Source organism: Lepidochelys kempii, chromosome 6, assembly GCF_965140265.1.
Source record: "Lepidochelys kempii isolate rLepKem1 chromosome 6, rLepKem1.hap2, whole genome shotgun sequence".
NCBI classification, from domain to species: domain Eukaryota; kingdom Metazoa; phylum Chordata; order Testudines; family Cheloniidae; genus Lepidochelys; species Lepidochelys kempii.
Genome location: NC_133261.1, coordinates 17,794,343 through 17,805,699, shown reverse-complemented (window position 1 = coordinate 17,805,699; position 11,357 = coordinate 17,794,343). Strand labels below are relative to the sequence as shown.

The 11,357-nt window shown below is 45.1% G+C and overlaps 1 pseudogene; it reads left to right on the top strand.

Annotated features, from left to right (window-relative positions):
- Nucleotides 1-1,942: 1,942 nt before the first annotated feature.
- On the top strand, nucleotides 1,943-6,651 carry LOC140913311 (up-regulator of cell proliferation-like; annotated as a pseudogene).
- Nucleotides 6,652-11,357: the final 4,706 nt, after the last annotated feature.

The following is an 11,357-nucleotide window of genomic DNA, read 5'->3' as shown; positions in this document are numbered from 1 at the left end:
GAGTATAACTTAATCTAAGTGGGTTTTTTTTCCTGTATGGTAGGAAACCTCTTATCCAGAGGTGCATTTTACCAAACTCCCATCTCACTGCCTATTACACCAGACTCCATTAAATGTTGCACTGAGTTTAAAAACAGACTCCTGTTGATGACTGCGGTGGCTTTTTCTGGAAGCCATTGCTAAGAGGCTGCCAGAAGGCCACCAGCAAGTCTGTCATTGAGTGCAAAGGCCCATAAGCCATTTGGGTAGGTTCTACCTTTCCTTCTTTTAGAAGCCACCATAGAAGCCTTGACTGTACTGTTCTTTCCATTATATTGCAAAGGAGACTGGTTAAAGATATAAGCCAATAGCTGCCTGGAAAAGAGGGATCCTTGCCGGATTTCAGAGAAACAGTAACTGGTGATTTCCATCAATTTAGGTACCTTCCTTTTTTATGCTTGAGTAATTTCTGATGTCCAACAACCTGGCTCTAGCCTTCTTCCCAAAGTGCTTTAGCTCATGGTCACAGATGGGGTCCAGCCCAGGGGAATTGCTTGGTTCAAGCTTCTCTATTGCATCTTCTCGCTCAGGTATGAGAAAGATCTCTCTGAAGCCATGGTACTGAATTCTATAGGCACATATTTAAATGATCTTCGCCTTTCTTCCTAAATACTCCATCTTGCATGTTTTTGCAATGGCTCTATCCTCATCACCATATATGAGCCTGGTCATCTTGGCATAATGTTCGAACAGCGTACTCACAGACTTTGTCATCGAATGCTTCTACACCTCTAGTGTTCAGAATATTGGTGTTATTTAAATTATACGCCTTTGTCTGTTTGTTCTCAATTTGCTTCAATATCATCCATCAATCTTTTCCTCTGTCAGGATCCAGTCTTATTAAACTAAGCCAGCCCTTTGTTCAAGCAACTATTTACAGAGCTGCAGCACTTGGAGCTTAGCATTCGAGCCATGTGCACACAGACTGACCTGCTGGTGCTTTCTCCATACTCTTCCCTCCTGCAACTTGCGACCCTCCCTCTAAGTTCCATGCTGGTTGCTACGGTTTCTAGTCATCATTCAGCCTTTGTAACATTTGAGGATCTGTCTCCTGGGTAGAATATGCTGCTAGTGTGGGCCAGTAAGCTGACTGCATATTCATCCTCACTTCCTGCCCTAGTGTGATGTACTGAGAAGAAAAGTGGTGACAAGAACACCATCAGGTGAAGTAGTAAACAAGGGAGGTGGAAAGAAGGAAGAATTTATGCATTGCCTGAAGGATTGCCTGCATTGCAACTGAGCAGAGCTGGATGAATAATTGTTTGTTTGGTTTGGTGGTGGTTCCAAAAAAAAAACATGAAAAAACAATATTTAGTTTGCGTCAAACCAAATCTAAAATATTTTGAAATTTTTGGTGACTCAGAAAAGTTAATTTGGGGCCTGTTTCAGAGCAGGATTTCAAACTTGGCTTTCCCACATCCACTGGGCTATATGTTATGGGAGGACTGGGGGAGGGAACAGCAGCACCACCTCCTCCTTCTTCTCTGGCCATTTTATGAATGGCTGAAACCTCTCATATCAAAATTGCAATAATTTTAGGCCAACCAAAACCACATTTCTAGTTGAATACATGACCTGTCTGAAAGAATTTCCGTAGCTCTCCATAAGTGTGGCATTTCAGTTAGGATGACTGAGAGTGTGACAGTTGGGTCAAATCTGTGAAGGTTGCACCAGATAAATGGTGCTTCAGTACTCCAGCTACACGACCCCTCTAAGTGGTTGTCACTTATAAGGAGCATGCAGACCTCCATGATTTTTGTTTAATAATTGCAATTCCTTCACATTATGGCCCTAATACCAAAGTAAGAGTTCTACCTGAAAACATTTTCAGTTTAACAAAGTGTTTATGTTGTATTACCTTTCTGCAGAGAGACCAAAAGCCCTTCATTACATTGAGTCAAAGTTAGAAATGGAGAAATACAGAAGCAGGAAACTAAAGCTGAGAGATGTCCTGGAAATCACACCAGAAAGTCTAAAGAACTGCCCTCCTCAGACAACAGGAGATTTACCTTGGCATTTCCTCAGGAAGCTCATGGCTCTGAATGGGATGGCAAGAAGCACAAGCCTTGAGCACAGGGCACCCACTGATCAAACACTAACTATGGACAAAGAGGAGCTGGATATTCCTGAAGATTTTTCTTTTCTCAGTGACACAGACACCAGTGATTCCCTGCACCCCCTTGATGTTCTCTGTGCCATTCTGCTTTCCTCAGACAGTTTCCTACAGCAGGAGATCCTGTCCAAAATGTCCATGTGCCAGTTTGCCCTTCCTCTGCTGCTACCTGCCCTCGACACCCCCAAGTGCACCCTACTGCTGTGGGCCATGAGGGACATTGTGAGGAAGTGGAGGCCGCACTCCCTGGCAGAGAGCAGAGGGTTCAGAGAGGAGAGCCTGGTGCTCACGTCAATGCCAACCATTTCCTTTGTGCGGATGGGGAGCTGCAGCTTCTCCAAGTCCCACCTCCTCAGTGAGGTTCTCAGCCCCTCCCAGCAGCACCACAATTTCTTTGTCCACTGGGACATGGAGTCTGGGAACGTCCCACGGGCATTCGCAGATGGGCTGGTTGAGATTTCCTGGTATTTCCCTGGTGGGATGGGGAATTCAGATCTTTTCCCAGAACCTGTCGCGGTTACAAATCTGCTTGGAGATATTGAGTCGCATTGGGTGCAGTTTAGCTTTTTAACAGAGATCTCCTCAGCAGTGTTCATAGTTACTGAGAGCATCAGTGAGAGAGAATATGCGCTGTTATCATCTCTGCAGGGATCAGCCACTAAATACTGCTTCACTTCAATAATCAGGCTGGGAAAGCCAAGGAAACGCTGGAATTCCTGAAAAAGTTAGCCTCGATGCTGAAACTGAACAAGTCACATGTGCTGTGGAAAGGAGGTACCACAAATAAGGCACAATTTGTAAAAGTTCTGCAGTCTGCAATAGCAGCCATAATGAAATCTTCTCCCAAGAGAGTGAGTATAGAAGCCATGGCTGAGACAGCACGTCAATTAGGCATCCAGGTAGATGAGGATAACAAGGAATGTCAGACCCCAAACACATATGCAAAGGAAATCACTGCACAAATCAAAGATGTGGCAAAGTACAAGAGGGAAAAGCTGAGACTCCAAGGGGAGACATGGAGAAACTTGGCTGAAGTGGAAAAAGAGCTGTGCAGAATGAGAAAGCAAGGAGACACCCCACTTGAGAAATATAAATCTCAGCTGAAAAAGAAATTAATGGATTTACATGCTCAGCAGAATAAACATGACCTGACTGATGGTTTGATTACATTTATTACTGGAATAAGACTACTACCTCCCATGGAGAAACATTACTTCCTGAAATGGATGAAGTTTGGCCTGGATCACATTACTAGGGAGAATCTTTCTAAACTGTGGGATCAATATAAAGAGAAATGCAAAAACTCAAAAGATGACCCTAAAATGTTTGCAGAGTTAGACAAATTAATCTCTGCCAGTTCCTTAGGAGTGCAGCATTTCATGTGTGAGTTGGGGCAGTTTTATGAAGCGGAATGCTCAATGGTTAAAGAAGGTAAAATGGCAGAAAGCCAAAGGCAATTCACCCATCTCCCAGGCATAGCAGCTGACCTCATGCTGGAAGGGTTTCCCATGGAGATCATTGATGGAGACGTTTCCAACATCTCACTGCAGTGGGTAACAGATGTTCTGAGTCAGCTTCATGCCAAGCTGGGGGGAAGGTCCAAAATCCTGGTTCTGACGGTGCACTGGGAAATCCACCCTCCTCAACACCATGTTCGGCCTGCAGTTTGCAGTGAGCAGTGGCCGATGTACACGAGGAGCCTTCACGTTACTCATTAAAGTGGCAGAGAACTTTCAGCAGGAACTGGGCTGTGATTTCATCCTGGTGATAGACACAGAAGGCTTGAAAGCCCCCGAACTGGCCAAGCTGGAGGATAGTTATCAACATGACAATGAGCTGGCCACCCTGGTGATTGGACTGAGTGACATAACGATTCTTAACATGGCCATGGAGAATGCCACTGGAATGAAAGATGTTCTGCAAATTGTGGTCCATGCATTTCTCAGAATGGAGAAAATCGGGAAAAAAACCAACTCCCAGTTTGTGCATCAGAACGTCAGTGATGTGTCTGCACATGAACAAAACATGAGGGACAGGAAACACCTCCTGGAACAGTTGAATGAAATGACCAAAGCTGCAGCCAACATGGAAAAGAAATGCAAAGAGATGAACTTTTCTGATATTATGGATTATGATCTGGAAAAACACAATTGGTACATTCCTGCTCTGTGGCACGGAGTCCCCCCCGTGGCTCCAGTGAATTTGGGATACAGTCAAAAGGTTTATGAATTAAAGAAATATTTGTTTGAATTTCTGAAAGATTGTTCACAAGAGAGAACTCCTAATGACATTCCCCTATTTCTTGCATGGGTGAGGAGCCTGTGGAATGCTGTAAAACATGAGAACTTCATTTTCAGCTTTAGAAACAGCCTTGTTGCTGAAGCCTATAACCAGCTGTCTGTGAAGTATGCAGAGTGGGAATGGGGTTTTCGGAAGGAGATACATTTCTGGGTATCTGAAAAGGAAACTTTTATCCAAAATCAGCCACCAGATAAACTAGACACTAATGTTTCAATCAGACTAAAGAGTGAGGCACAGGAAAAACTGAGGCAAGAAGCAGAGAAGATTTTGAATCATTTACAACAGTATTTTGAAAGTGGAACAGCAAATCTGCACCTGATAGAAAAGTACAAAGAAGATTTTAGAAGAAGTGCCAATAGTCTCAGGAATGAACTGGAGAGTTATTCATTCAGCAAGTGGCAAGAAGCGATTCATATTAAAAAAGGCCAACACAAAACAGATGCTATGCTGTCAAAGTACAAGAGAAAAATTGAAGAGAAAGTGGATGGGCTTCTGAACCATTGCAGGAAAAGCAACTGCAAATTAAATAATGATGAACTGGAGAAGAAATTTGAGAACATGTGGACAGAAACATTGTCAGAATTATCACTTATTCCTTTATAGAGACGCAACATATTTGAAGATGTGGAGTTCCAGCTGAGAAGAGACCTAGCAGACAGGGGCAGTGCAGTCTGGAAGATGTTACAGGATGCCAAAAGCTTGTGTGCTTATTAAACAAAAAATTTCAAAATGAAAAAGGAATACTTAGACTTAGAAGTGTTCAGAGGTTACAAACTATAAATATCAGGTGTGAAAGAATTCTTGACACAGGAATGCTGGCATAAAACAGAGGCTTTAGCTAAATCTTTAATAGAAGAGTGCAATAGTTACACTGATGGAAAAGTAAATGGCAAAGCAGATTATGATGAAACTTATTGCAGAGAGTTGTTGCGGATGATTAACGAGTGGCTTCAGCAGGCTGATGTTCAAAACCTTCACACCACCGCCTGCTTTGCAGTTGACCTGAAGCTTCACATTTTGGGGGATGAAGCTCGTGCATTTCAGACGATGCATGAAGAATTCATTAAAGAAAATGATCCTCTGCAGCGTCTGGGGAAACTGAAACCTCAGTATCTCTCCACGTTCAAAGCTCTGTACTTAGAGAAGATGAGTGTCAGGACAGGGCCTGGAATTTCTGTGATCAGTGTCTGAGACCTGCCCTGGTGGACTATGTGAACAAGAGACTTGGGACAGAAATCGTGGATGACATTTTCAGCAGTGAACGGTCTGTTGAGTACAGCACCCGGAGATTTTTCCAATTCTTTGTTCTGAAGCAGCTGTTGGAAGAAAATGACTTTAACACTTATGTGCAATACACAAGGAATTATGTAGATTTTATCAAAACCTGGATACAGAGACACTTGTTAATGCTCTACAAAGAGAAGGCAAGATTGGGAGATTTGGAGAAAAGGATTTTCTCCCCAATAATTAATAAATTCAGCCATGTTCTGAAATACTCCAAAGGTGAGAGGACTAAGACAGTCTCTGCCTTTTTAGACAATTTGTGTGAAAAGCTGCAGCAGGATCTAGTCATTCCCAGGGATAGCTTAGAAGTGATACTGTTTAAAAACACAGCAAGTGCAGACCAATTTTCAGCTTTTATAGAACAGTTTATTCCTGATCTGGAAAAACAAATTTTATCCACTTTTGAAAATCTGGAAATTCAGTCAAAACTCTCAAAACTTGCAGTGAAGCCCCAGGATGAAATCTTCAAGCGAGTGTTTGGCTGTGGGAAGCAGTGTCCGTTCTGTAAAGTCCCCTGTGAAGCAGGAGCTCCTGCGCATAACGAGCATTTTGCTTCAGTGCACCGACCTGAAGGACTAGGGACATATCGGTGGAATAAAACAAGAGTACTTGTCTCTGATATATGCTCCTCTTCTGTGGATTCAAATAAAACATTCAGATGTTTGGAGACAAAAGGGGAGTTTCATCCTTATAAAGATTATGGCAAATTTTTTCCAGACTGGCTTATCCAGCCAGATCCCAGCATCACAGCTTCCGATTACTGGAAGTTTGTTTCCAAGGAATTCAATCACCAGTTTGCTGAGGAGTTTGATGCTCTCCCTGCCCATCTCCCTGAGGACTGGGGTGAAATAACCAAAGAACAGGCACTGGAGAGCCTAAAGGAAGTCTTTACATTGAAATCAAAAACAGGCTGAGAAACTCTTTTGTGAATGGAAAGTTACAGAAGTTAATTTCCATTAAATGTAATGTTGATTCTCTTTTAATATCAGACACAGGTTGCAGCTTCCAAACAGATAAAGAAACAATGCTATTTCACGTTTCACATCACATCACATTTCACATCACATATCGATGTATGGCAAAATTAAAGAAGGAGGGAAAGACCCAGATGTGGAGATTCTGCACCTCTGTCTTCAGGAGCAAATCGCCAAAATCCCAATTTGTCCTCACCACTGCATTTTGCTGATACAGTGGTACCATCCAGTGACCTGCAAACCTTTCCCACATGAGTGTTCCCTCCAAGAGCCCCCGAATACCAGCCATCCACTTCTGCTACTTAGAGGATCAATATCCTGTGCTTTTATGGCTAATCTGACACCAAACAGCCTGGCCCTGATGCTCGCCTTCTCTGGGGTAACACATGGGCAGGAAAAAGTACTTCAGAAACACCAATGAGGGAGGTTTGCAGCATAATGTAATGGGGAAGGGAGGGATGCAGCCGGCAACCCCAAAAGACCCTGAGGTTTCAAAGGGAATCCCCACAAACCCAACAGACACTGAGGCTCCATGGGAAACCCACCCCATCCCTGGGAATGGTCTTTCCCTCTGCTCTGCTCACTGCCCCGCACACATCTCTCATCCAGGGTAGTAAGGCTAAGAAGCCATGGTGCATTGGCTATTTGCCCTGTGATTGCCTGCTACCCTTCTGCATGGGGGTGCTGTGGGGAGAAGCCAGGGAAGGCAGTTAGTGGTGCTAAGAAATCTGTGGTCCCAGCTGGAATGTCACATACTGCCTTTTTGGCTAATGCTTGCCTGGGTTTCCTCCCCCCTGCTCGCATGGCATGGTTTGGCCCAGCTCTGTCTGTAACATCCAAATGGATCCTTCCGGATGAAAGTGTCTATAAAGATGTGAATGAACATTTCAGTAATTCCTGGTGTATCCAAACGTGATTTTAAAATTGCTTTAAGTGAGCTGTGACAGCCAAGGCTGAGCTTCACAGCCCTGACTTTCACTGACATATAAATGCCGATGATTTGACTATTTACTGTCCTATGATTTTTGCCTGATCTCATTTGCTTGTTAGCCAGATACTGTATAAGTCCCAGTTCAGGCCAACCAGGAGCTTCATAAAATGAAATTCTAAAATGCCATGTTTGACTGACGTTGATTTATTTTGTGTATAAATGATCAAGAATTTTCAAAGAAAATTAAATGAGAAATGGTTTACAGGAGTGTGAGACGAGGTTTTGAGAGAGGAGCATCCTAAGTACAATTATCTTTTCCTATTGATTTTTTGTGAATAAATGTTGCCCCAGGTAGCTGCCATAGATAAAGTTTAAAACTGATTCTTATTTTTATTCTCCTTTTGAGGATAACATGGATAAAAGAGACATTTAAGTGCACATTGTTAGACAAATAAATATGTACGTGTGCCCACAAGATATATAGCGCAGCCCTCCACATTTCTGTCTAGCCCACCTCAGTTCCCACCATGGGGAAGAGGCTGCCCCTGTGCATCCGTACTGAGCTTTGCTGGCTATTGATGAGAGAAATTTTCTCCATTTACGCTGGGGGGATGGGCAAGGAAGGGAAGTGGTGGATGCTGCCCTCTCCAAGGGATAAAAAAAAAAAGGCCTAGAAATGTCACTTTTTGGCCAAGCATGTGATGCCCTTACACTCCACTTGGTGCCATTTCTCTGTCTGTCTCTCTGTCTGTAATGGGATAACTTTTAAATGCCTCATCTGATCAATTCCAAAATTTCAGGTGGTGCCTTGGGCACCAATGGCCAGAACCCTTTTGATTTGAGGGGAAATCAGTCAACTGAATATGAGGGACAAATGAAGTTCCTGGCATCCCAGTGGAGTTTAAGATGTTGGCCACCTGAATGACTCATCTCCCAGAAAAAAATAATATGGAGGAGGGATGGTAGAGGGAATGGGGATGTATAGATAGGGGCATGCACACAGCCCATGGCATGGGGGGAGAATGCGGGACCCTGGTGTGAAGGGCTCACATAACTCCTGGTAGCAGGTGTGATGCTGACAAAGCCAGGCCAGAGCCATAGGCCCATTCACTTGTGTGTGACTATCAAAGGAGTTAAATGTATTAGTATATATTCAGGCCAATTCACAAGTGTGTTAATAGAGATCAAAGGAGATGTTAATTGCATTGTTTTTGCCTAACTAGATCTTGTTGTTTACTATTACATTACATTTACATTAAGCATGCCTGGTAATTAAATAGACCTAGATCAAAGTGTGTGTTAATCTAAGAGTGTATTCAGATGTTAGAACTTCATGAAACGAATGGAATGTTACTTGTATTCTTTTCATGTATCTATTCTTATTATAATGTAAAGGCAGGCAGTTATATTATGTCTAAGCGTGTAATTAAATAGCTCATTGAATGCAAATGAAGAGTGCTAAATTCAAAGCAATTGGCCATTGTGTGAGTAAGAACATGTCTCTGACTGTTGTGTGGAGAAGAAGCTATAAGTACTGATTCAAAGGAAGATCCTTTATCTCTGGACTGTTTGGATTCTAACAGGGTGGAATAACTAAACAAGAAGACGGAGATCCCCAGAGCTATTCTGGGTGGCCCTGAACTGGCAGATTACTACATCCCTGTTATCCTTTGGGGTTCACAAACTTTGACTCACCTGTTAATGTAATTTACCTGCTTTAACCTCTCAATAACACATTTATTTTTCTCAGCTAATAAACCTATAGTTAGTTCACTATAGCATTGGCTACCAGTGTTGTCCTTGGTGTAAGATCCAGAGTACCAATTGATGAGGGGGAAGTGACTGGTTTCTTGGAACTGGGAAGAACCTGATGTGGTGTGATTTTTGGTTTATGTGACCATTATCACTAAGTGCAGTTTGTTTGCGTGGTGAGATGGGCTGGAGAGCTTAAGGAGACTGTCTGTAACTCCATGGTAAGACTAGTCCAGTGATCCAGGAATTTATATTTGTTGCTGGTTTGGTGAAATATAATTATAAATAGGGTGACCAGATGTCCAGTTTTTAAAGGGACAATCCCGTATTTAAGCTGTCCTGACTTTTTCTTAAAAACGGGCAAACTATCCCATATTTTCAGTCTCCCCGCATGCATCAGTACTACTGAGTCCTGCTGCTGGCCGGATCCTTGCTCGCGAGCCATCCTCCCACCAGTGCGAGGGGGGTGGGGTGGGGGTCCAGTGACCAGTGATGGGGGTGGGGATGAAAAGCTGGTGGCAGGGATAAGATGCAGTGCGCAGGGCCAGCTGCTCCCCCTGCTGGTCTGTCAGCACAGCCCCTGCTGCAAGCTGGCTCTCAACCAGCAGGGCCCTGCTCCCAGTCCCGTTTCTGGCCAGCCCTAGATGTGTGCTGTGAGCTGCAGTGGCTGGAGAGTGAGGGCAAGTACCAGGCAGTGGCTGATTATAGGTCACTTCTGCTGTCCACCCATCGGCCCTTTACATGCTCCGCCTCTCACTGTCCTCTCCCTGCTTTGCCCCTTCACCCCCACAAGTCCTGCTGCTCCTCTATATCACCCCCCCCCCAGCAGGACACATCCCATTCACAGCGCTGTGCGGAGAACCAGCTCCTGTTCGGAATACTACACTTATCAATAGTCTGGCCGGCAGACTCCTTCCTTCCCCCACTGCCTCTGGCTGGGCCAGCACCCCGGGAAAGCCCAAGACCCTCCGGCCCGGGACGCTGGCCAGGAGGAGCCGAGCCCTGTGTGTGCCAAAGCCCTGTGCAATGCATGCATGGGGAAGCCGCTAAGCTCTGGACTGGGGTGGGAAACAATTTCCAGCCTGTTCCCAACCTGACCCTGCAGGCTTCACCGCAGCCCCCGGACAGGGGCTTAGTACCCTCTTTGCCCACCCCACCCCCTGCGCTCGGTCCAGCCCCCAGGGAGCGTGGGGCTGCTCTGTCCTCTAGGCACCCTCCCCTGCTGAGCGACCTCTCTGGCAGGGTTCTCTGAAGCCTCTGCAATCAGGTTACCTGGGCCCTGGTGCACAGTGCATTCTTAAGGCTTAACCCCTTCCTTCCCACGCTGTAGCCGGGGGGGACAGAAGGCATCTAGGTTATGTTGGTGGCCAGCAGAAGCATGGAGGTCTTAGCTGATTTATGATACTGTGTGGACAGGAAGGGACAAGCTGCTTCCAGCCACGGTGGGGGGAACAAGATGAGATGAGCTCTGCAAAGACAAGGGCCAGGTCATCACTTCCCCTCTACTCCTCCCCTGCGGCTGGAAGCCGCTCCTATCCCTTCCCTCCTGCACAGTGCCAAAAGGCTGCTGGTGGCCACATGCCACATTCTGGTATAAGCCCTGGCAGAAATGGGGGGAGGCATGTGACCCTGCGTGCCCCCATCCATGTGTTGCCTTGGTAAGATGTGGCACCAGGTACCAGGAGAGGCAGGTCTGACCCAGGGGTCCAGCCAGATGTGGAGGGCAAAGAGCACCAGGCAGGGAAAGGGTCGAGTCCATCAGTCACACACACATACACCCATGTGAGAGAGGTGTATGGGCGTGTGTGTGTGTGACACCTCACCCTGCAGGTGTGGGAAGGTGTGTGTGGGGGGTGTCACACACCCCTAAATGGGAACCCTAAAGCCTTCAAGATAAGAAGGTAAATAAAAAGAATCCAACTAGGCAGTATTTCTTTTTAATGGAGGCTCAGTCAACTTGATG